This window comes from Rhipicephalus microplus, chromosome 10 (genome assembly GCF_043290135.1).
Source record: "Rhipicephalus microplus isolate Deutch F79 chromosome 10, USDA_Rmic, whole genome shotgun sequence".
NCBI classification, from domain to species: domain Eukaryota; kingdom Metazoa; phylum Arthropoda; class Arachnida; order Ixodida; family Ixodidae; genus Rhipicephalus; species Rhipicephalus microplus.
The window spans coordinates 100038915-100065579 of NC_134709.1; positions in this window are offsets into that span (position 1 = coordinate 100038915).

Here is a 26665-nt window from a genome sequence, read left to right on the forward strand (position 1 = left end):
GCGCTCTGTTCGCCGATACGAATTCATTCACAATACTTATTGGTGTCGTTGTTGCAAAATAATAACAGGGGAACTTGGAGCGTACCGCACTCTATCGAAAAAGAGGAAGCAGAGGGTGAATTGGGGCACGCGCACGCGGTCGGGGCAGTTCGCCTCTGGAATTGGCAATAAATGGACGTCTCTCTTTCACGTTTGGCCGACGAGTCATTTCGCTACATTGTTCGTGCCGCGAAACCCGGGACTTCCCCTCGAGAGACTTGCTTTCACGTTACGGCCATGGCGAACTCTGACCACCTACGGAAGAGGCGCGACTCAATCAGATCTGGTGTCACCCGAGCCCTGGAACTTCTAACGGACCTCGTGCAGCAAACGGAGCCTGACACCTCTCGGATTAATGGTCACATGGATTACCTCAGACAAGAAGGTAGTACTATCGAAGCTCGACGACATAATTCTTCTGACTACAGATGAAGAAGTCCTGGACAACGAAGTAGGAACGGCGCAATAATACTGTTGAGGAAAGGACGAGCCGCCGTGCCCATGACGAAGCCCACCCGTTGACCTCCTCTTTCTTTCGAACACGCTGCTCTACATTCCCGATGATGATAATGTCGATCCTCGTCCTCTACACAATTGACATCCTCCACGCCCTTCAGTGTGGCCTCATGATGAACAATATCACAGTTTCTGGAAACACACAATGTTCGTCACTAATAGTTTGAGGTCCAAGTCAATTCACGTGAAGCAATCCGGGTTTGCTTTTGCACCTGATTTTCCAACGGTGCTTCCGACGCTCGTTCCATATACGTACCTTCGAACGCGTCGCCTTCGGTAAACTTGTGCTCTCGATGATCAGGTTTCGTTGGCAGAAACATGGTTTCTTCTGCGAGCTTCTGGTGTAGCTTACTTTGAGAAGTTTTGTCTTTGAATTTCTTGCCTTGACTGTGTTAACATTGGAAGCATCATCCTTATTTGTCCATCGCGGACTTGATTGCTTCATTCGCCGCTTTGGCCGTGTCTCAATATAATTAATCTGTAGCGAGGTAGCTTGTACGGTTCGCATCCTTCTCCCCCTTGATGTTTGTAGCTTACTCGTAGGACTAATACACGCAGCAGGCTCCTCCACCCTCGCACTTTTTCTCTTGCTTCTTATCGCTTGAATGCGTCTTGATTAGCTTGTCAGGCATTTCTACGCGTGACTGCGAGGACTGTGCAACATTTGAATCTGCTGGCCTTGGCTTGCACCCATTCTTTATGTCCCTTGAATGCCTGTTTAGAACTTCAAAGGCTTCCCGCTTTTCATTAGTAGAACTTTGTCCCTCCACCATATGCACTTGAGTTGTTGTAACTGTCGTGTCCTCTGCTTCTTTCATAGTGTACGCTGACGGGAGTTCAAACGGCTTGGGTCAGTTCTTTTCAAAGTAGTGGTTCTGTGCGTGCTTGAATGCTCGTTACATTGGTGAAATCGGTGACCTTTCTGATTCCAGCGCGTTCAGCGATTCGTCTTGAGTCTGAGTCTTCTAGCTTCCGTTGAAGAAAATTGCTGCTGAAGAAGCAGAGGCAAGATGGTGGCACCACAAACGAAAAGTGCACGTCAGCTTGTACTTCTGTCCAAATCCTTTGCCACATGGCCTCCAAGCGGGCTTGTCGAGCATTTATTACGTCCGCGATCTTATACTCCACTTTGACCTAGGCTAGAGTGATCTGGTGTTCATAAAGCTCTGCTTCGCCCGTTTCAGTTTCCTAGCGATCGATATGAACGGCGTTTTCTACTTCCTCGTCGATTTCATTAGGAAGCTTGTAATGCTCAATAGAAATTCGATGAATATATCGTAATTCACTTACTGGCGGACGTTCCACGTGTATTAGACGTTCAACGTTGGCGATGGCTTCTGTGACGGCCTTGCGCACTTCGTTATATCTTGCGAACAGGGCCTCCATTATTCAGTCCGGTGTCAAAATTGTGAGAGATCACTGGCCGGTCACGTCACTAGGTGAAGTCGCAGTCAACGTGGTGTGCGTCACAAACGCTTCACAGCACGAAGTCTCAAGTAATGTCGATGTTTTATGCTTCTCGATCTGGTTCTCGGGAACGGTTTGGCTTCGCACGCCAGCTTGAACCAACGGCGGCTTCACAAATCTTCTCGAGGCTGCGACTGTGGTCAAAATTCGTGAAGACCGCTCCGTCTCACTTCCGAAGGTCCTTCCTCTCGGGTCACACGGCCCCAAAATGTTGAGGAAAGGACGAGCCGCCGTGCCCATGACGAAGCCCACCCGTTGACCTCCTCTTTCTTCCGAACACGCTGCTTTAAATCCCCGATGATAATGTCGCTCCTCGTCCTCTACACAATTTGCTACAAATACAACGAGAAAATTCTCTACGCGGTGTCGCGCGCCAAGTTCTGGCTTCAAGAACGTGAGAGGATGGTCAGAACGCAGGCCAAGCAACTGATTCTGGGCTTAGCTACCTCGCATCTCCGAGTTTCGCCGACGTAGCAGGCAAGGTGAGAGAGCACCGTCAGCGTTCAGTTCAACTACCGAAGCTACAGATACCGACTTTCGATGGTAGTCTCCGTGGATGGCTGTCTTTTTGGGACCATTTCGACGCTATCATTCACAAGAATACCGAGCTTCCACGCATCGAAAAATTTAATTGCATCCTCACCTACTGGACCGGGAGCACAAAGCGAGCTGTGGAAGGCATTTGTCTAGCAGAACAAAATTACGACCTTGCAATCAAGACCTCACGGATTGTTTCGTACGCCAGGACTTGCTTGTGAATGAGCATGTTGATTATCTCCTTGCGCTAAGTCCCATGAAAAGCTCGTCAGAGGTCTCCAAACCTCGTTTGCTGCACGATAGTGTGCAGTTCCATGTTAGTGCCCTGGAAGGCCTCAGAGTTGCGCCCAACCAGTACGCCATGGTCTTAAACCATGTCCTGATGTGATGTCTGCCAGAAGATCTTGGCATTATGTACAGACAGAAATCCAAGGAATCAAACTATGCCTCCAGCATCGCCGAAACCCCTGAAGACCGAACGCGGCTAGCCGTGGGGTTACTAACGTTTCTCCTCATTCAAGTGGAAATCCGGGAAAAGGGCCGACTACAGTCTCGTCGTGCATCGCTAGATGAACCCAGGGCCCAGATTTCTGAAGAAGTAAATGCCATGGAACGCATACTATCAGTGTCAGCACTAACCGGATCTACATTGCTTGTTAGACCACCATGCCCACTATGTCAAACCAACGATCATGCTATCACTGTCTGCAACGCCAACTTATCAGCTGAGGAGAAGCGAGCAAGGCTGCAGTATGCCAATTGTTGCTTTCGCTGCGAAACACGCATTTATATCGCCGGATTGTGCCAAAAATCTATCGGCCTCAAGCGTGGTAGCAGCCAGCGGAGCCACTGACGATTCTCTGCGAGTTATCCAAGCCAGCGGGAAATCCACGGCCAAAGAATAAGTCACCTGCGTCTCATAAAACCCCGTCAGGTGTCGTGCGAACCGTCGTGACCGCCCAAGGCAGTCATATCGAATATACTCCTGTATTATTGCAGACGGGCCGAATTTGGGCAGAGTTCGGAGACCAACGACTCCTTGTGCGATTACTGTTGGATAGCGGCAGTCAGTGGTCATACATTCGTGAAGACCTGTCAAAGATTCTTAAGTGCTCCTTCTTGGGAAAAGAAGACTATCTCTCGTCACGTTCGGCGACTCAAGGTCATCCAGACGAATCTACACAGAGCGTGTGAACGTGCGACTGCACAGCCAGTTACGTTTCCTCAATAACCGTGGAAGCATTAACAATTTCGGAAATATGCACCGTCACAAGCCCACCGCTCGACTACAACATTTTGCACTGGCTTGACGAACGGGGGTACAACGCAGCTGATAGTCGTGAGCCAAATGCATGGCAACCCGAAGAGATTAGTGTCCTCATCGGATCTGACACTTATTGGCAAGTTGCCACTGGGAAAGTCGATCGCATCAGCAGAGGTATAACTGCGATCGAAACTACTTTTGGATGGATGGTGCAAGGCCCTATGAAGTCCGACTTCTTCTCCCCGTCTAGCGCACTATTTGCCGTGAGTCACGGTTCCGCTACGAACATCGACGTGTCATCACTGTCACCTTTCGATGCAACGGGATCGATGGAATGCATTCTCGAACCTTTGAGAAGCACCACTTGCAATCTGCATTCGAGCAGGGAAATAAGTGGCATCAACTTGATGATGCCGTGGCCAGCGGCTGAACCATGGAACAATCTGAGATGCCAGGCCAGCGAGTCGACAGTTGTCATGAATTCACAAGTTTTCGTCATCAACAGCGCCATGGTGGTAACGCCGACTTTGCGAGACTTGTTCCAGACCAGTCATGGTCGCGTCTTCGACATTCGTCACGTCGAGTAAACCGCTCTCATGTATGCCAGGATTACTATGCGCCTTTTAATGGTCAGTCTCAAGTACGTGAAGGTGTACGACAACCGCAAATCAATGACCGCGATGCTCAGGCACTGCCGGAAGCAAGTAGAGCGGCATGCAAGAAATTACGTGCTGTTCATTAACTGCGAAAGCCCACTCAAGGACATTTCGACTGCTGAACATAGAAGGAACGCAAGGGGCGCAACAGTTCCTTGGAGGACGATGTCTACGATAAGGGTAACTTGGCGCAGGGCGATTCTCCGGACTATTTGCCTAACTTTCACTATACGCCATCCGGTGGAAAAGAAACATATATGGTTCGGCTGGAGGAACCCCATCAGGCTCATAAACCTGGCTCAACAATAGAATCACCGGCAAACCGTATAAATCATCCCGCTAACACCACTCAGTTAGGCATTACACGACGAACATGTCGGAACAGCGATCCCGACAAGCTCAAGCACTTCGCACCGTCCCAGTGCTTATGAACAGATCGAGACATCTCGCCACGACACCATATCTCCGCTTTGGGGCTTTCGAAAGAACATGTATCGCAACGCAAGGTTCGTCATCGCCAACACCTTGCAGTTGGCTAGCGGAACACATGCCAGCGAGCCGCCCACCTATCTTTGTCAGGCCATATTGCTACCGCGGAAGTTTCATTTTCGATGCGTGTGATTTATGTTGGGCCCCCTGGGAGTATGTTGCAAAATAATAACGGCGGAACTTGGAGCGTTCCACGATCTATCTAAGAAGAGGAAGCAGAAATAAAATCAGGGCACGCGCACGTGGTCGGGGCAGTTCGCCTCTGGAATTGGCATTAAATGGACGTCTCTATTTCACGTTTGGGCGAAGAGTCATATCGCTACAGTCCTGAAGCCCGGTCTTTTCAGAACGAGGCAGGTCACGTCCACGTCGTTACCGTCAGGCCGAGCCTTGTGGCGTCATCATGGACTTTCTGGACTGCCCGTAGTTGATCTTGATAAGACGCGCTTTGCACCATCTTCTGCCAGTAAAGTCATTGTGCTTCGGGGTTGGCGAGAGTCGCGGGACATCCCGCCAGCATGTGTCTGATGCCATTGCACGCGTTACACTTGTCTTGAATTTCACTGTCAGGGTCACCTTTATTTAGAAAATACAGAAAAATGTAAGTTCCGGTTTGCAGTAAACGTAACGTCACTGCCTGAGCCCTGTTCAACTTTGAGTGTGGCAGTGGGAATCGCCTAGGCCCCATGTAATAATATTTTTTATATCGTTGTATGTGAATAAATAATCTGTATGATCCCTGGAATGGTTGTGGGTGTCGGGTCGGGTCTGACCGGCACGGCAAGCGAGTGCCCGCGCTAGGTCATTCGTCACATCGTTGAGGTTGACCCGTGTTTCGTCTACTTGTCTCACATGCGCAGAAAACTGGATGGACGCATGGACGGTCGCAGGAGCGTATGCATGGACAAAAGCAGGGACTGACGCACAGATGGACGTGCGGACGCACGAACAGACACACGCATGGACGGGCGGATGGACGCACGGGCAGCCACACAGACGCACGCATGGGTGGACGGAATCAAGAACGAATGGACAGACGGATGCTTCGCCCCCCTATCCATCATTCACTCCGTGGATATGCTGCCATTTTTTCGTGCTTCGCAAATCATTGATTCACACTGTACTTCAGATCTGCCAATTTTTTCGAATCATTTACGTGCGCCCGCAACTAGCCAGCAGGCAGCGCAAAGTGGCAGACGCCACGTTTGGTAGATTATGCAGTTCGCTGTGGAAGGCGAGGCACTAGACCCTGCAGAGCTCGAAGACGGCACCGGGTCACACCAAAAACAACGCAGGGTGGCTTAGACCCCCTAGATCTGCAGCACAAGTACATAACGGCCGCGCCCAAGCCCTCAGACAATGCCTGAACACGCCAGTACCCTGGCACTCGTCGTGCAAGCAGCGTGCCCGCCACAGCTTCCCGCCGGAGGTCCATCCCGAGGCTGCCAAACGAACATTACAAAATTGTAATTCAACTCAGACACCCAATCAGCCTGTCGAACATTGGCCTCGCTGCGCTGCTGGAAGCCATCCAAAACGCTGCCAAAATCGACCCGGCTCGAGCAGAAGAAGAAAACCAAATAAGAATTCACCCTAATAAAAATACCCTTACAGTCAGTACACCCGACAGAATCAGGGCAGAAGCCTACCGCTGACTGGAAGCGCTCAGAGGTCAGAGGTACAATATGAACTTGCCAGTGGCCACCTACGTACCAGCGCCGAACGGCTCCATCCGTGGAGTAGCTTACAAGTCCTACACGAACGAAACAGACCATGATCTTCAAGCACAACTCATGAAGAAAAACCCTGACATCCCCATAGTAAATGCCAGGCGATCGAGCTCATCAAAACACCTGGTCATCACCTTCGCCGGACACAAGGTTCCTGCCACAATCAGCTTCATGTGTTTCACCTTAGAAGTACATCCCTTCAGGGACAGATCTGAGGCTTGTTTCAACTGCAGGAAGCTTGGGTACCGCACAGATGTGTACCCGCTGCCCGGCCCTGGAATACCAAAATGCCGAAGATGCGGTGGAGAACACCCCCCCCACCGCCACTGGGAGAACAGCGAACATGTACCCCACAGTGTGTAGTCGCCCTCGGCAAACATCCCACTGACAGCAGGAGCTGCAAGCTACGCTTCACACCAGTCAAACCTAATAACAGCAAAAAGACATCGATGTCCACCAGTACCAATGAGGGAGGAAGATCAAAATCACCAGGCCTTCGATCAAGATCAACGTCGTGAAAAAGAAGCAAGAGTAGGAACATAAATGCCCCCATCTCTGCGCAGAAGAGTTGTAGTCCCAGTCAGGAGACGTCCGCTTCTATGCCAACAATACACAACAAGAACGCCTGGAGCAACAGCCCACAAAAGAGAGTTGGTTGGAGTACTGACGATCTAGGGCAAACCAGCAAAGCAGCAACTCTGCCAGCATCCTACACCAAACAAGAGGGCAAGACCAGGAACCAGTCGACATCTTCGACTCGAGGCGGCCATTTCAGACCCAGTTCGAGACTAAGGACGCAGTCACCGGCCAGACCTAAAGACAATCGGGTGAGGGAGCTGACACAGCTGGTAAATTTTTTACAGCAACAGTTGGCTTCGGCCAATGAACAGATCTGGCAACTAAAAACGATTCCAATTCAACCTTTACCTCACCCGCGGCTGAGAAACAAAGGGCATGCGCTCACAGTGAGGTAACTAACATGAAAACTGACAGAATTAGAGGAGAAAAGCGCAGAGCTTCTAGCCCAGCGCCAGAAATGGCCACAGAAGAAAAACAAGAAAAGGTAAAAAAAAAACTCGACACTCGAAATAGCCAAGCTAGAAACTGCAATAAACGCGCGCTTGAAAGAGCTAGAAGCCAAACAGGCTGAGTTTCAGGCATCTTCTGAGGCTAGCCTCACCAGAATCAAAGCCGCGATCGAAAACGTGCTGGCAGGTCTTAATCAGCTCAAAGTACCTAACACAGGTGCACTGACACAGCAGCAGCAACATACCAAAGCCCTGTTGCACAATTACCACTGCTAGTTTGAGGCGAGGGACCTAACAACAATACTAGCTTAGATCAACGACCCCCAGCGGGAGGCCCAATCAGAATACACGGACCACGTGCACAAACTCCTAAGCATTCATGATGGTCAGCGACCAAATTTTGATCTGGCAATGTAACTTCAGAGGGTTCCGAGCTAAAAGACGTGATCTCGAATATAGGATCCATCATTCTACATTCAAACCTGATGATAATGCGCTACAGGAAACTGGCGTAAACGTCAAGCTTGTTGGCTACACAACCTTCAACACGACTGTGGCGGAAGGCTTTAATCCCTCCATGGCACTCATATTACATAGAAACCTCACCGCTAACGCGATAGATCTCGCAATCGAGGATATAGCCTACAACTTTGCAGACATCCTCCCCAAGAAGAAAACTTAGCCCACCCTGTACATCTTAAACGCATGTCATCCACCAAAGAACACAGGCATCGTCGCCTCTAAGTTTATTGTAAAGGCGCAGAAACATGCCAGAAGCTCACCACTACTCATAGTAGGTGACTTCAATGCTCATCATCCGGAATGGGGCTACAAGTCTTGTGACGAAAAAAGACCAGCCTATGGACAACCTCACTAGAGCTGGGCTCAACCCTCCTCACAGACCTCGAGCACCCCACCCGAGTAGGTAACAGCATCTGTCGAAACACATCACCTGATCTAACATTAATCAAAAACACAGAATTCGCCAAATGAGAAAACGCAGAAACTAATGCAGGCAGCGATCATTACATCATAGCCGCCACATTTCCACTCAGTATAATAAAAATAGGAAAATTCATAGTAAAATATACTAATTGGGACACTTGCAGATACAGTAGAAATAAGAGAGAACCCACAGAACTCACAAACTTGGAAGAATAGACATCAACTCTAATCGAAGACGCGAACAGGGCCACCACCGAAGCCGAGATTGAGGAGGATCACCAGGCCCCTGGCTCACGGCTTATACACCTGTGGGAGGCTAGGGAAAGTATTCAGAAGAAATGGATGTCACTAAAACGCAACAGAACCTTACGAAAGAAGATAGCTCAAATCGACAAAGAAGTGGAGAGTTATACACAAGCGTTGAGTCGCGACCACTGGCACCATGTGTGACCAGCTCAATGGCCAATTAGCTAACAAAAACTCCTGGTTTCTGCTCAGACATCTGGTAGATCCCGAACAAACCTGCAGAAACTCATCCATTCCTATCCTGGGGAGGAGAACGACCTAATACGGGAACTGCAAAGCAAATACTTCAACACCAACACGAACATGCCTACTCCGGCTAAATATGAAGACGAAATCAATCCAGCTTTAGATAGCGATATAGACGAAGCTGAAATTAAAGCAGTCCTCAACTAGATTAAAACCACTGCCACAGCGGGGGAAGACAAAATAATAAAAAAATGCTCCGAAATTTAGATGACCACTCGATCAGCCAGATCACTAAACTATTAAACACTTACTGGGCTGGCGGAAAAGTTCCGCCAAGCTGGAAACTTGCTGCCGTCATTTTTATTCCGAAACCAGGCAAGAAGATAAAACTGGGAAACGTTTGACCGATTTCTCTCACTTCCTGCTTAGGCAAGGTCATGGAGCATATAATATTAATCCGACTCAACAATCACATTGAAAAAGATCATCTGCCACCTGACACCCTGATCGGCTTCAGAGAGTGTCTATCTTCTCAATATATTATGCTTCAACTGCATGAAGGCATCCTTGACCCAGGCCCAGTACGAGCCACTCGGACCATACTGGGCCTGGACGTCCGTAAATCTTTTGCCAATGTTGCGCATCCGGCCATCTTAAATGGCTTATCCCAGTTGAACGTGGGCGAAAGAACGTTCGCCTACATTTTCGACTTTATCTGAGAAAGAATAGCCACCATCCAACTGGGTGAAGTGCGCGGTCAAAAGTTTACGTTATGCACAAGAGGAACCCCGCAAGGTGCCGTCCTCTCGCCCCTACTCTTCAATATGACGAACTTACCACAACAGCTAAACAAGATGCCACATATCAAACATGCCACATACATGGACTATGTTACGATCTGGACCAACAGTGGCTCGGACGGTGCGATAAATGACGCGTTACAGGAGGCAGCCAACGTTGTGCAAGAGTATGTTAGACACAACGGGTTAACATGCTCCCCCTCGAAATCCTAACTCCTAATCTTTAGAAGTAAAGCGAAACGATGCCATGCACGGACGCCCAACAACAAGCATCAATAAAAATTATGTTGGAAAGCGGCCCGGTTCCTTCGGTTCTGACCATTACAGTGCTGGGTATGCTTATTAAACATAACACACAAAATACCATGGCCCTCACTAAATTGCAGAACACCGCCAAACAAATTGGTGGACTGCTCAGGAGAGTGGCCAACAGACATAGAGGCATGAAGGAGATGGACTTGTGTAGGCTCATTCAGACCTTCCTAATCAGCCACATAGTCTACTCTTTCCCCTATTATCATCCCAGGAAATCAGACAAAGATAAAATTGAAGCTATTATTCGACAGGCGTACAAATGGGCCCTAGGTTTGCCTGTTTATACCAGCACCGAGAAGTTACTCCAACTTGAAATGCATAACACCCTAGAGGAGCTGATCTAAGCATACAAAACAGCACAAATAACACGGCTTTCAGACACGATGACGGGGCTACATATCCTGCATAAACTGAAAATTCAGCCCATACACACCACGGGAGGCAGAGCACCACTACCTCCTGCAATCAGGCATTACCTACAGGTCAAACCATTGCCCAAAAACACCCTGGCGGGCAGACACGACGCCAGGAGAAAAGCCAGAGCAGATAGGCTAAGTGAAAAGCCAAAGCGAGACCAAACCACGGTCTTCGTCGATGCCGCCAACCAGGGACACGACACATACACCCTGAGTGGCGTGGACGGAGAACTTAAAATCGTAAATGTGGCTTCCATTAGAACTGCATATATCAAAGAGGCCGAATAAATGGCCATAGCGCTGGCCATTATGCACCCAACCACCCACACTGTCCTTAGCGACTCCAAGAGCGCTATTCTCAGTTTTGTAAGGGCAAGTGTGGGACTAAATACAACCAAGGTCCTGAAAAACTTCAATCAGAATGATCGAAAAAAAAATCAATCTGGTCTGGGTCCCCGCTTACTCGGGAAACCCCGGTAACGAGGAAGCGCATAAAGTGGCCCGAGGGTTAGCGAACCGGGTTGCGCTTTCATTGGAACCGGGCTCCCCGATAGGAAAGGCAGTCACCTGCTATAACGCACTTACGAATATGCATAAAGATGACAGGAGTTTATATCCCATACCGCACAACACCCTCACGAGAGCGCAGGCCACTATCCTCCACCTAATTCAAACGAACAGCCTAACCACTTCCCAATGCTTAGCGATATTCACAGGTGGAGAAGTTGACTCAACATGCAAAAATTGCGACAAAAATGCCATAGCAAACCAAAGTCACATCCTCTAGGAATGCGAGGGCCTTCCCCCACCCAGAGAGCTTCGGCCACCTCCCTCCGAAGCAGCCAGGATTCGATCCCGCAACCTGTGGGTCAGCAGCCGAGTACCCAATCACACAAACGCGAGCATGAAAACTGATCCTAAATACGAAAAAGGGTAAAATAACAAATGTGCAAAAGAACGCACGCACATTTAACGCAGACTCGAGTATAACTATTAGTAGTCAGATCACATGCATCTGCGCCTACTTTATAGTACTTTTTTTTTCACTGTACAGGTGAGATCAAAAGTGTGCAGACTACGGGATCGCGTGGCAGAATGCATCGACGCGCCATCTAGCGACGAGACACGATGAGACGCCTCCTGCAAGGGCGCATGCGCATCCCGTCTTATCACTTGACTTCTCATGTCGCTTTGTTGGATGTGGTTACGACACTCGTACCCAAAATGATAACTGGGTATCGCTGTCTTTGCTCTATCGAATCTGTGCCATTTTTTTACGTAGCGGCTGCGACGGGGCTGAATGAAGCGCCGGCTTACGTTGTTATTGACACCGGTTGATTAAGATAAGTAAGCATAGCGAGCATCGCACAACCTGACGAACCATACGCACAAAATTAAATTTTCTCAGGCCAGCTTGCCTTTGTCGGGCTGATTCAAGTTGCACTCAAATGAGCTTAGCCAAGTCAAAGTTAATGTAGCCGAAATTAATCAAATATAGTCGATCACGTTATGACCAAAATAAGTCAGGCGTAAGTAGGTTTAGTTAAGCCCAGCCCAGCTTGGTGTTTTCATGTTAAGCGAAATTAAGCTTAGATCAGCCCAGATGAGTCAAAATAAGTATAGCAAAATCTAATTAGGCAAAGTTGATGATGTTTTCCTGAATTTAGCCCTGCGAAATTTGCCTATGCAATGCAAACCATATCGCGGCCAATTAACCTAGATCGACTTACCCATGAGCTCCCAGGAGTCAAGGCCAGGACGTTGCTAATACTCTTTACTAACTCCATAATTTAGTTCTAATTTTTGCTAAGTATTATGAATTCTAGTTATGACTAACTATTAGTCTGAAATCCAGCAAAAGTACCCTCTATATTGGAACTTCGCGTGGCATAATTAGGGTAAATATGCATAACTAATCTAATTATGCAAACACCAAGGTAATATAAAAACTTTGAATAAGCTTGGTTGGTCATAGCATCATCAAAACAAGTGGACTATCATTAGCTTTAATTAGGCAACATCTTAAAATAAAAATAATTGACGTAATTGAAGTCGAATTCTTATGAGCTCAAAGAACCCAGGCTCAGCAAGGTGCTCATTACTCCTGACTGAGTCGAGTCTCATATACCCAAATATAACTCTACATAGCCTTAACATTACTTATAAATATTACTGAATTATGTATGTGACATCGAAGCCCACCCGAAGTACTTGAGTGTTATGTTGCAGAGCTTTGCGAATTGCGGCTCCATTCGCCTAATACAGATATCTGTTGCTGCATAGCATGCTTTTGTGAGTAAAAGTGTTTAATGCAGTGTAATTATTCACGTCAATGTCTCCAGCGCAAGCAGGCTGTAAATGTTAGTTCTTTTTTTTTCTGGAAATGTGCAACAAAGTATCTAATTTATAATAATGGGGATTGTGGCATTTTATGCAACATCAAGAAATGCCAGTGAGGGCTCGAGGATGCGCCTTTAGTTTCGGCGCCCGCTTGCATCGACAAAAAAAGTTTCAGTCAGACACTAGTGCGTAGGATTGCATTTTATATCTCAGATGATTCCACTTGATATTTGAGCCCCTGAATGATGGTTATGCCGAGTGACAAAAAGAGGCATAGGTTGAAAGATTCGGCCACATATGCTGCACCAATTCTGTGTGACCATCCTTAGCACACTTAAGGCTGGTGCACACCGGTGACTAGCAATGGTCACGCGACCATTTGCGACTGGCGTCCAAAATGCGACTGATGTTCACACCGGCAGAGGCTGCATGCGAGCGACCGGAAGTCGAAATAGCGGAGAGTCACGTCCGGATCTCGTTATCAGTGAGAACTCTGGAGACCGGCGCCGATCAGCTGATCGCCACCAAGTGAGTGAGCGGAGCAAACCGAGCACGCCGCATTTCTTGTTTTTATCCGTTCTCGCCAGTGCAATGAAAAAAAAAACAAGAACAATTGAGCATCGCTGATTGGTTCCAGCAGCTTTGTGACCGCAGTCGCGCGGCTGAAAAATCGGTCAGGGAGCCACTAGCCAAAAGCAGTCGCTTTGCGACTGTTTGCGAACATTCGTGACAGTTTGCGACCAGTCGCAAACGGTCGCGCGACCGCTGCTAGTCGCCGGTGTGCGCCAGCCTTTAGTCCGGCGGTTTACCTCCGTTATCTTTACAAACGATTAGAGCCGACGGTCATGTAAAGGGCTCCTAGGTAGCAGACTGTGGAAGCAGCATCAGTGTTGTAGTGTTTCATTTTGTATTTGCAATGCCGCCATACGTGCCACTGGAGCAGCGACAACGTATTGTGGAGCTGTATCTGCCGCTTGATGAATAGGTAAAGTGGCGTAGTTAGTAGAATTATCACGATCTACCACGACCATGGAGGAAGTCTTGCTGACAGAGAGCGCACTGGACGTCCAAGAGCAACGGACACTCAAACTTATTCGCTTATCGTAGCCTGTGTAGTGGTAGACCCATTCGCTGATGCCAAGGAAATACGTCGTGAGCTCCAACTGGACGTCTAACTCAGCACTATTTGGCAATGACTGCGAGAGGCCGGGCTGTGGGGCTGCATGGATGCTCAAAAACCTCAGTTGAGGGAGTGACAAAGGCAGCTAAGGCTCGAGTTTTCGCGTTCTGTGGAGGGCTTCACAGTGGAAGAATGGGAGAACAACACTTATAATACAATTTCCATTGCTTGTCTGTTTTCGGGGCAAGATTTATTATCTTTTCTTCCATAGAACAAAGTATTTCAACTTATATATTATCACGAAGGCCATGAAGCATCGCAAGGTTACCTGTCGCGACTATTCCGTAGCACCTGAACTCTATACAGGACGCTCGGCAGCTTACCCGAAGCCGCAGGTTCAATCTCAGTAGTGGCGATCGGATTTTTATGTGGTTGAAACGCTAAATGCTGGTGTAATGTGTGATTTCAGTGCATGTTAAAAGACGACCTGACGGTCAAAGGTTCCGTAGCCTTCCACGTCGTCATGCGTGCCCTATAATCCTACCGTGGTTATGGCAGGTAAGATGACAGATATAATATTATGAGTAATTGATGCTTCCCGTACTCCGACTAAACACTGATTTTTCTGAATAAATTCCCCCAGATACCTTCCAGAATACTGCCACAAGGTTTTGTCCAGCGGCCACTTTGCCGTAAGCGCATGGAGAGCCTTCAGCAAGGAGGGACTCGGTCCACTTGTCCGAGTCAATGGATCTTTCACGACATCCGCTTATTGCAGACTGCTGCAGGAAGTGCTGGTGCCTTACGCCCTGCAGGACCATTCGAGGATGGCTGCTACCAGCTGCAGCGCGACCGAAGTCTAGTCCACACAGCTCGCATTGTGGCCATGGTACTCGAGAACCTTGCCATCCGCACTCTGCCTTGGCCCCACGTCGGTGCTTACCTGAACCCAATTGAAGATGTGTGGGGAATCGTGGACAGCCGCCTGTCTGCGCCGCGGTGTTCAAGTGCGACTTCCGAAGCGCTTTGGCAGGCAGTAAGCGAGGATTGAGAGCGCCTGCGCCTTGCCCTTGAGGTGGTCGTGAGGCTGTACGAGTCGATGCCACGACGCGTCTAAGCCGTCATCGCCGCGAACGGAAACCTGACACGTCACTGAGGAAACGTGTGGCAAAACGCTTGGTGTTTACAACCTCACACAATTATTTTCATCGTCTTTCGGACCAGGGTGACCAGTCACGCGGTCACTTTTGCCTATAGATATTCAATTCTCGTGCTCGGCCCAGACGCACTGAAGTGCCCAGGCGCAGCTTCGTCGTCGTCGTCGTCATCCATATGCTGACGGCTCGCCGAAAGTACAAGCTGTTATAAACCGAAGGATCCTTGGGTATTCAGTAGCCGCTTCGAGAGGAGCGGAAATACTTTATTATTTTGCCAAGGGGGAAAATAAAAAAAAACGGCTTAAGGGGGCCCCATGCTTTTTTTCTGAAACTGACAAGCGGACGTTTATTGAGAAAGAGATAAACAATATAAGAACGCAAAATGACCTGACAATTTTACCTATATCACGCAGTCCCTGCTTGCACCATTTATGTCTAGCTTTCCTCACAGCTTCCATTGCTTTTATGGTGACTGTTCACGCTGTAGCACGTTTTCAATCGCAAAGGAAATGCCTACTGTGGAGCTTGTAATAACGTAACAGCCAGATGTTTTACAGGTGATGCTAGGTTTGTTTTAGAACAGCTTTTTTATTGTTCAGACGGCTTCTTCTAAAATCGTAATTATCTTTTCATCTTTTAGGACTGGGCAGTGGCTGCATAGAAGAATTACTGTATGAGCAGCTAATTATTCTAACATTCAATAGTTCTTGTAATGTTTTAAAAATACTTTCAAAAGAGCATATAACTGGCCATTTCATTTAAACAGCCTGGTACTGAAACTCATGAAAAGCAGCTAAACACCACAAAAATCAGTGCGCCACTCGATAAACGAAAAAAAAAAAACGTGGGCAGCTTGCACCAGAGGCGCAAGGCAAAGTCACAATGAAGCTAATGGTTTCGTAGCAAATCCGACCTTTGCTTGATCTCAATTAGGCGTAACTAGGCGTACTTTGCATAACTCTGCGACATCAAACTCAAGTAATTCGGGTTGGCTTTGATGTCAGGCAAATTATTCAGTAATATTTATAAATATAGATAAAGCTAATTACATTTATATTTAGGTAAATGAGGCTCGACTCGGTCAGGAGCAATCAGCGTCTTGCTGAGCTTGGATTCCCTGAGCTCATGAGAATTCAGCTGCAACTTCGTTAAATATGTGTGTTTTAGTAAGATGTTGCCTAATTAAATCATATTACAATTTGTTTATTGATGATATGATCATTCAAGCCTAATTATAGATTTTACATAATTGGTGTTTACGTAATTAGATTAGTTTTTAATATTTAGCCTAGTTATATCACGTGAAATGCTAGTGTAGAGGGTACTTCAGTTGTATTTCACACTAATATTCAGTCATGATTAGTATTCATAATACTTAGCAGTAATTAGACCGAAATTATTCAAATTAGTTCGGAGTTGGTAAAGAGTAATTAGTATCTTCCTGCCCTTGACCTTTTGGGGCTCATAGGGAAGTCTACCGACATTAATTGGCCACGGTAAGGCTTGCCTTGTATAGGCTAACTTTGCACGGTTAGGTTAAAGGTGAGCCTGATCAAATTTGCCTAATTAGACTTGGGTATACTTATTCCGACTCATCTGGGCTCATCTAAGCTTAACTTCGCTTAACATGAAAACACCAAGCTGGACTGGGCCTAACTAAACCTACTTACACCTGACCTGTGTAGGTCATAAAGTGCTTAATTTCGGCTACATTAACTTTGACTTAACTAAGCTTTTATAATTGCAATTCGGATTAGCCCGACAAAAGGAAGCTGGCCTGAGAACATTTAATTTTGTGCGTATGGCTTCGTCAGGTTGTGCGATGCTCGCTATGCTTACTTATCTTAATCAACCGGTGTCAATAACACCGGCCTCATCGCAGCCGCTACGTAAAAGAATAGCACAGATTCGACGGAGCGAGCAAAGCGATACCCAGTTATCGTTTTGGGTACGAGTGCCGTAACCGCATCCATCAAAGCGACATGAGAAGCCAAGTGATAAGACGGGATGCGCATGTGCCCTTGCAGCAGGTGTCTCGTCGTGTCTCGTCACTAGAGGGCGCGTTGATGCATTCTGCCACGCGATCCCGTGGTCTGTACACTTTCGATCGCACCTGTATATAAAGACTCTGTTGTCTTCCCTGTCATAGGAACGTTGTAGTAGCGACATATCACAACAATCGAAAAGCAGCGCTGAGCTGTGTTGTGAGAAAGCAAGTCGAGCGCTGATAGCACAACTTATGCGCGATTGTGTCACAACAGGTATTCTACAGCTGGCGCGTGTAGTGAGCGAAGAGTTTTAAGCCACACAGCGGTACGAATTTATGCCAAGCTCCCTTGTAACGGGACCAGTGTGTCAGTTATAACTTTATATTAGCACTGAGGCTAAAATTTAGGAAAGTAACACTGCTCCCAAACACCTGATGGTTAATAATCCAATGACATTCTGTGAAGCAGCGCGTGTGAGTCACTGATTATTAGCATTGGTGGAAAGCAATCGATCGACGGCGCTACACAACACTTGAACGACGCAGCTTGACGCTCGGCTATCTTATCACAATGCCGCCATCAATCGGTCGTTCGCGCGCTCAGCTGGCAGCAAGGAATCTTTGCGTTGCAACTCGTAGTCACAAATATTTTCTGTTGAGAGACGCGTAGGTTAGTTTCATCCGCGTATGTTTTGGTCATTTATCCTGATAATGGTTTTGCTCCATCACTTCGCCACGTCCGACAAGAAGCGCAGGGGCACAGTACCTAAACACACCCGCTGCTCACAGTAGATGCCAGGCTTTGGCAAACTCTCCTCATCGTAACTTCACTTAATCGCAAATAAAACGCCATGAAACAAACACGCACGGCGTTTGTTTGCATCGTTATGTCGTCGCGGGATCCTTTTTCCAGACGAAGCGCAGCGCAGCGTCACCGGTGTTCGCTGCAATCTCTCTTCACCGGCTCACGGCTCAGAACAAACACATGCGGCACAAATTTTATATCGTAAGCTCACAATAATATTTCCGCCATAAAAGACCACCACACATAATTCGAATTCACTCTGACGAAGGGAGACGCACACAGCCAACGGGACTCGGCCCAGTTCGAAGCGAGGGCGGCCATGTTGGGCATGTCCTCCGTCAGCTGGGTCCGCGGCTAGAGTGTAGTCCGGAGCATGGCGTCACCTGAAGTGCGCGTCTATTGGTGGAGGCTCGTGTACATCCGCCTTTGAGGGGAAAATGCTGCTGCCTTCTTAAGTTGTACCCGACTATAGGTGGACGTTTTTGAATGTCGCTCTTTTTCTTTGTTAATGCGTCAAGACGCTCTGTATTGCTTTTCCCGCTAATGTATGTATTTATAACGGATAGGTAGCACTCTTTAAACACTCAACGCCGTTTCGTGCTGTTTACCCAGCGCCTTGAAGTAGCATGTCGTTCCAGCGTGCCAGCATCCAGCGCGATACAGGGCCCATAAACTGGATGGAACTGGACGCTGATACCCGGTGGCGCTGGGTTTTGCAATAGGCAATATGCGAAATTAACAGCGCCATCTAGTGAACGCAGCAGGTACCATATCCGCCATTTTGATGCTGGCGAGACTTGACCACTACGCGCGGGCGACCCACATGCGAACGTACACGTTTCGACGCTTCGACTGTCGCAGTCTGATTTTTTTGCTGGCGAAATGCAAGTACGCTGCTGTTTGCCGCTGTGTAAGCAGCGCGGAGTCACAGACAGCGATGGGAGCAACGTATGTGGCATGAATTACGATTTTGCATCGATCATTTAAACGGAAAACAGTGTATGGAGTGCAAAAACCTTATGGGTACATTATAGGGTGCATGAATCTCCGCGGTGCGCGGGCTGCACGAGAGCAATGCAAAACTAACCATTTTTCTGTGTTACGCGGACAGGCCGTGTTTTTATAGGTTTGTCAGCCTTACGGCTCGGTGTTTTCACTACGTCGGGCCTCTAAACGACAGTGGTGCTCTTCGATTTACCGTCTCGGACTCGCTGAGAAGCTGTGCGGCATTTTCCTATAAACTTCGGGGAAGCCTCGGACTACCCGCGGACTATGCGCGGTGAGTCTGAGATGGTAAATCGAAGAGTCCCGGTGATTCCCTGCAGTCGAAGAGAGAGTCCGCCACTGCTGGGTGGGGTAACTAGTGTGACAAACCGAACTGTTAGGGGGGCTTTTTTGTGACGAGACTACACCATCTAGGTAGGCGACGTATAAATGTTATTTTTGAAGGTGATTGCGCACAGAGACGTGCAGAGCTTCCGATACTCCGAGTAACATGCCGTGCACGCATCCTAGAAAGGCAGCTCGGTTGCTTGTCCGCGTTCAAGCTCCGTTGTGTCCGGTCACCACGCAGCAATAAACAGTCATTCGGAAGATAAGGGCTATGCCCACTTTCGAACAGAAAAGTATCTGCTCAGGCACCTAACTTCAGCTCTCCCAACGTGCACGGGCGCAACATTTTTATTGGGGCCTCTCCCACTGATTTTCAATTATCAACGAAATAAAATCGAAAAGATAGCGGTGCGCACTGTCGTTAGGTTTGGAAAACTGGCACCATGAGTATCGCCGGGGCTTGACTGAATGACGTTCTGCATGAGTTCAGAGCACGGCAGTCCAATTTATTCGTGAGACGGGATTCATTCTCTGCATTTTAGTCTCTTTGGCTCAGTTGCGTTGCAGCTGGTTTTTTTTTTGTGTTGCAACTCTCCTCACCTGAAAAATGTTTCAAGTTGTATTATAAAACATACAGCTGGGGAGACAGCCACAACTTTGTTGTATTCTGCCTTTTGGCTGCCTTACACTCGCAGCTCCAAGAAACCTTTGAAGCTACTAGAGATGAAAAATAACTGATTTAAATTCCCGCGAGTGTCCACAAGTGACTAATGCCTCTTAGGGCTTGCTGTGAAGGGCCATATCTAGGAAAGGCTGCTGGGAAAGGGGAGTGTGAATAGAAAAAAAGTGAGAGGGGGGGGTCAGATTACAAGTGCATCATTAGTCCTGCAGGGCACGTTTAAGTGTGACCTCTATTCCTTGTGAGATGAATTTGTGATGGTACCTGTGTTTGTAAACAACAATCGTTTAAACAGCTAATAGAAACGGAGCTCTTGACGTCGCACTGAATGTTTGTTTGCTTATATCCTGAAGGCATCCTTCCACCGCTTTCCGAAAGATGTAATGAAATACAAGAAGTGGATTGTTGCGATCAAGAAGGATGAAGGCCCGAAATTTCAAGTCGGCAAGTCAACGAAGGTCTGCTCGAAGCATTTTAGGACATCGGACTTTATGCCTAGCGTTGCGAGTGGCCGCAGCCTCCTTCTGGACTCGGCAGTTCCATCAGTTTTTGGTTTTTCCAAGGCAAACAAAAAACAGAAGCCCCCAAAGCCACGTGCTTCACCACAGGTAAGAAGCCAAAACCCTGCTTTAGGCCCAGGAGTGCTAGGCGATGAGCCTATGCATAGCCCAGATGAAGTGGAGGCAGCACCGGTAGGTTTAGAGGAACCCACTAGGCTCAACAGCTCACTTGAAGGTGAAAATGCACGTGAAACGATAAAACAGAAAAACAAGGAAATCGCGACGGCAAGGTGTACGCTTCCACGGCGAAGGCATAGGATTTGGTTTGCTACTTGGATGACGTCGGAGCCTGCTTTATAAAGTCTGCTACAGTGTTATTCGATATATGCGGCAAGTTTTCTAAACATTTTGTCCACATCACATGTTCGGGCACTGGGAAACGTCTTGCTGGGGCCATCGCAGTAACTCAGCGCAGTGAAGAAAGTGTTCAAGAATCGTACGGCCGCACTAGCGAACGCGTTGCCGTCCACCACTCGCCCACATTAAAATGGCGGCGGGGTCAAAACGCACTGTGTTGCCAGACCACAAAGCGATTTCGCATATGGTCTATTGGGAAACTTTCGAAACAGAAAGCAACAGTAAGAGGAGTACTCACGTCTTCGTTGGATCGATTGCGTAACCTATGACCCGAAGGGTAAATCCCTCGTACATGTTGAAGCTACCAGGATGATTAACAGGATAATTTCTGCCCATCTGAAAAAAAAAATGCTCAGACATAATCCTTGCGTATACTGTTTAACAACACACAAGAAAATATTTTCTGTATTTGCACAACATGAATAAGATTAACGTAGGTAGGGGGCCGATAACCAAATGTGCAAGCATTGTGCAAAAAGCGAAATTTTTATAGACCCATTCCCATTAAACAGACAATTTGATATAGAGAACACCATAAAACGCAAGCATATATACCACAAACATCTCTAAATCTTTCATTTATCATGGCATATAATAAATATATATATATATATATATGTATATATATATATATATATATATATATATATATATATATATATATATATATATATATATATATATATATATATATATATATATATATATATATATATATAAAGTAGATGCGCTTTCACATAACAACTTGTTTATTTAGCCGACGTTTCCATGGCAACCCCGTCTTTTTCAAGGCATAATACTATTTACACAATTTTTTGCCTTCTTATAGCTTTTCAAAACAGGAGGGAAGGGGACAGAAAAAAATATTAATAACAAAAAAAAAAGAAAAAAAGGGAGGAAGAAACGTTCGAAAGAAGGAAGAGGGGAATGGCGGTATTGGGAAGGAACCGGAACTTAACAAAGGCAAACGTAAACGATCTATGCCATTTTTTTCAACAGTACCTGATTGATTGATTGATTGATTGATTGATTGATTGATTGATATGGTTGTGCCCTTTGGATCGGGCGGTGGCTAACGCCACCAAGCCGTAATACTTAGTGAAACAAAAACTACATTTATTTTTTTTCTTTAAATAGTGAGGTTGAGGACTTGTACTTTGCAGTGAAGGATTTAATTTTCACTTGTGCTATGACTTTAGCCACCAATCAGATAACCTCCATGTAGTTATTTCTACCCGCTTAAAGATTATTTTTCCCTCCCTGTCCATAAACCCCAGTGCTTTGAAAAACTCTGCGCCATCATCCTGAACTATAGGGTGAAGCCCTTTACAGAACATTGTCAAGTGTTCGGCAGTTTCCTCTTCCTCTCCACACGCACTGCATACCGTGTCTACCTCTTCGTATTTGGCCCAATATGTCTTGGTTCGCAATACTCCCGTCCTGGCCTCAAACAGTAGATAACTACCCCGAGTATTATCATAGATCCTTTCCTTGGCAATTTCCTGCTTAAAAGTTCGATAGATCTCTATTGCGGACTTCTTAATCATGCCAATTCTACACCTATCGGTCCCAGCTTCCTTCACCTTCTTCTTAACTAATACTTCTTTTTGGTTTGGCCTCTGCTGTTTTCTAATTATTTACCCGTCAATTTTTTGGTTCGTTTCCTCCATTTTGTATCGACATTCTTTATGTACAAGTAGCTAAATACCTTCCTAGCCCTACGCTCCTCCCCCATTTCACTCAATCGCATCTCAAATTTTACCTTGCTGCTAGCTTCCTTGCCCTCGAATGATGTCCATCCAATATCACCTCGTGCTCTCTTATTATGTGTATTCCCGTGAGCTCCTAAGGCAAGCCTACCTATTTCACGTCGCTTAATTTCTAATCTTGCTTGAACTTCTGATCTCATGCACAAGACCGCATTGCTGAACGTCAGACCAGGAACCATGACACCTTTCCATATTTGTCTCACAACATCATACCTATTATAATTTCAGGGTGCCCTGTTTTTCATCACCGCTGCACTCCTTTTACCTTTACTCGTGGCGTATATTTCGTGTTTCCTTAGGTACTCGGCCCCATTGCTGATTCATACGCCCAGATATTTGTATTTATCTGTTATCTATAGCGTGACCTCCCGCATTCTAAGCTCACTACCTTCATTATCATTAAAAATCATGACTGCTGATTTGTGCTTACTGAATCTGAAATCTAACCTATCTTCCTCATTGCTGCAGATGTCCATCAATATCTGCAAATCTTCCTTGTTGTCGGCCATTAGCACTATATCATCTGCGTACATCAATGCTGGTAGTGCCTGTTAAATGAGTTTTTCTTCTTTGACGAAAAAGACGTTGAAGCCCAGTCCACTCCCCTCTAATTTGGCCTCTAATCCTTGTAGGTACATCATGAATAACAAGGGTTACAGAAGACACCCCTGCCTAAGCCCCCGTTTTACCTCTGCAGGCTTGGATACCTGTTTTTCCCACTTTAAAACTTCCTTGTTAGCTTTATAGATATCCTTTAAAATATTAGTGACTCGTCTTCCACACCTAGTGTGTCCAGTATTACCCACAAGTCCTCTTGAACCACGCTGTCGCATGCTCCTTTGATATAAAAAAAATGCTAGCCACAGGGGCCTGTGTTCCTTTTCTGCTATTTCGATGCACTGTGTCAGTAAGAACAGATTGTCTTCTAACCTCCTGTGTTTTGGAAACCCATTCTGCAGTTCACCCCAAAACCCCCTCATCCTCTATTCATGCATGCAGTCATTCCTTTATAATCTGCATTGCCAGCCTGTAGACCACTGATGTCACTGTTGTAGGACGGTAGTTGTTTATGTCAGCTTTGTCCCCCTTTCCTTTATAGATTATGCTCATCCTGCCAAGTTTCCATCCATCGGGGACTTCACCATCGATTATTTCGCTCACTGCCTCTCTCAAAGTCCCCTTAGACTTCCGACCCAATGTCTTTATCAGCATAATTGGAATGCCATCTAAGCCTGTTGATGTACTATTAGGAACCCTCTTCTCAGCCTTTTCCCACTCTCGTTGTAAAAATGGAGCCATTACAACACTTGATTCATTCTTGTCTATTGTGGTGCATAAGGTACTTCTTTGTTGAAAATTTTCTGTCACCCTTGTTCTTATCTATTCAATAGCTTCGGCCCCTTCTAGCCTAGTACCTTGAGTTGTAGTTATAAACCTCTGCTCCAGGCTCGTCTCATTTATTAAGGAGTTTAGATGGTTCCGAAATTTCGCGGCTGCCTTTCTATCTTTTTATGTACTTGTGCCAGCCACTGAGCCCCCTTTCTTCTAATCTTTTCATTGATCAGAAAGGATGATTCCCATCTACAGCTTAGAGAGATGTGTCATTTTCTTTCCACATCATCTGTCGGTTCACTCCGCTGCTTAGCATGTCTGTGTTCTCTAGAGGCTTCCTGACGTTTTGCTATGGCTCGCTTAACTTCCTCATCCCACCAACTCTTGGGTTTGTGCCTTCTTTTCCGGGGTGACTTGTCACGTGCTTTAGCAAGCTCTAGCTCAAACAGTCTAATTAGATTCATGTATGTCCACAGTGTTTCATTATCCTCAGTGATTACTTTCTCAATTTGTTTTGTGGTTATTTCTCCTTGCCTTTCTGAATGAAAATTTCCCTGTAGTTGCTCATCTTGTCTCCTTCCCACTTTCACTGCTCTTCCGAAAGTTAGCTTGATACGTTTGGGATCACTACCGAGACTTCTGAAGCCACATTAATCTATATCCATTCCCTTAAGCTTATCATACATCCTATGTGACATCAGTGCGTAATCTATTGTTAACTGGAGCCTTCCTACCTCCCGTGTTATTTCCGCTTCGCACTTCTTGGTACTGTTGCAAATGATAGATTCATGCCTTTCACACATATTCATGACCATTTTGTCTGTTGAGTCAGTATACCCATCTATATCTTCTACATGCGCATCATATCTCCTAGTATAATTATCTCACACTTTTCCCCTAATTCCTCAATTTCATTTAATATACACTCCACCATTGCCTGGTTTTCCTCTCTTGCCTTTGCTCCCGTCCACAAGTACACCAAACCAAGGAGTCATCTGCCCAGCTACTTTCTCTCTTAATCATTCATATTCCATACATCCCTGCTTGACTCCCTGCCAACCCATGCTTTTATGTATGAATGCACCAATTCCACCCCCCTTTTTGCTGCCTTCTGTTCTATTGCAATATTCCCATACGTAGTCCGGATTGCAAGGTGGTTGCTCCATGTCCCGAAGATGTCTCCACAACGCCATATACCATCAGCTTCTTCTGCTTCAACTGCTCTTCCATCTCTTCCCACTTTAACCTATTCCTGCCACCCTGCATGTTAATATAGCCTACGACTGACTTAGCTCGGCCCTTGTGCTTACGTTGGTTTCTTCTCCCACGGACTCCGTGTGGCTTGAATATTTGTGCCCTTTTAGAACCGTCTTTGGCTACACTGTTGGCCTCAGGGCTCTGGGTCCCCCTAAAAAAGCTGTGGCTTGACGACCCATTCTATCACCGACCCTCCTGCCCGTCGCTCCACTGTAGTGAATGCCATCCTGTGCAAAGGGGCGAGCACCGGTACATCGATCTCTTTTTATGACATTATGCTTTCCCGCAATTTGCAACAAGTAGTGTTTAAGAACACGGTGGTTACCGGAAGCTATGGTCCGATACTGGATCTTGTATTTTTTCCAACAGAGATGCTCTTTGGGAGGATTTAATCATTAAACAGAGTATATCAGACCCCAAGTTGGTAGTGGCCACCTGTTAACCTGCTAAATGTGCATCTTCATCAGCTGGGCTACACCCACGGGAGGGTGAAAACCCCTCCCATGTTCGGCCAATACATCCGCTCTTGTGCTTTCTGTCCACGCAATACATGCGAACGATTTTATTTAATCGGCCCATCTAGTTTTCTGTCTTCCTTTCGTGCTCTGCCTTCAGGGGGGAATCCATTTAGTTACCCTTGTTGCCCAGTGGTTATCCTGCCTACGCGCTACGTGCCCGTCCCATGTCCATTTCTTCTTCTTGATTTTGAACTATGATATTCATAACCCTGGTTTGTTTCCTGACCCACTCTGCTCTCTTCTTTTTTAAGGTTAGAGCTGTCATTTTGCTTTATATCATCCGCTGCGTCATCCTCAATTTACGCTGAACCCTCTTTGTGAATCTTCAGGTTTCTGCTCTGTAGGTAAGTACCAGCAAACTGCGCTTGTTACAAACCTTTCTCTAGGGAGTCAGTAGTATATTACCATTCATGGTGGGAGAAATCTTGCCGAATGTGATCCATCCCATTCCACAACATCTCAAAACCGTTACGAATGGGGTAAAAAACACCCCGTCTCTAAGAGTGTCCTGTGCTTCGCGACTAGTGTGCGTTGTTTTGTCGACAGCATATCAAAGCCTGACAATTCAGGCAGCCCTAAAAACTGAGTTTTTGTTGAGAGAAAGAAGTGGGGCTGCTTTTAGACAGTAAGCTTGATCTGCAGTGGCTAAACTGTGAGCTGGTGTTTACTCAGTGCACTCAAAGATCGCTGCAAATTCCTAAAGGCCTGTGGTGTTGGTGTACGCATAAAGCTGCAGAGTATTCTATCCCATATGGGCA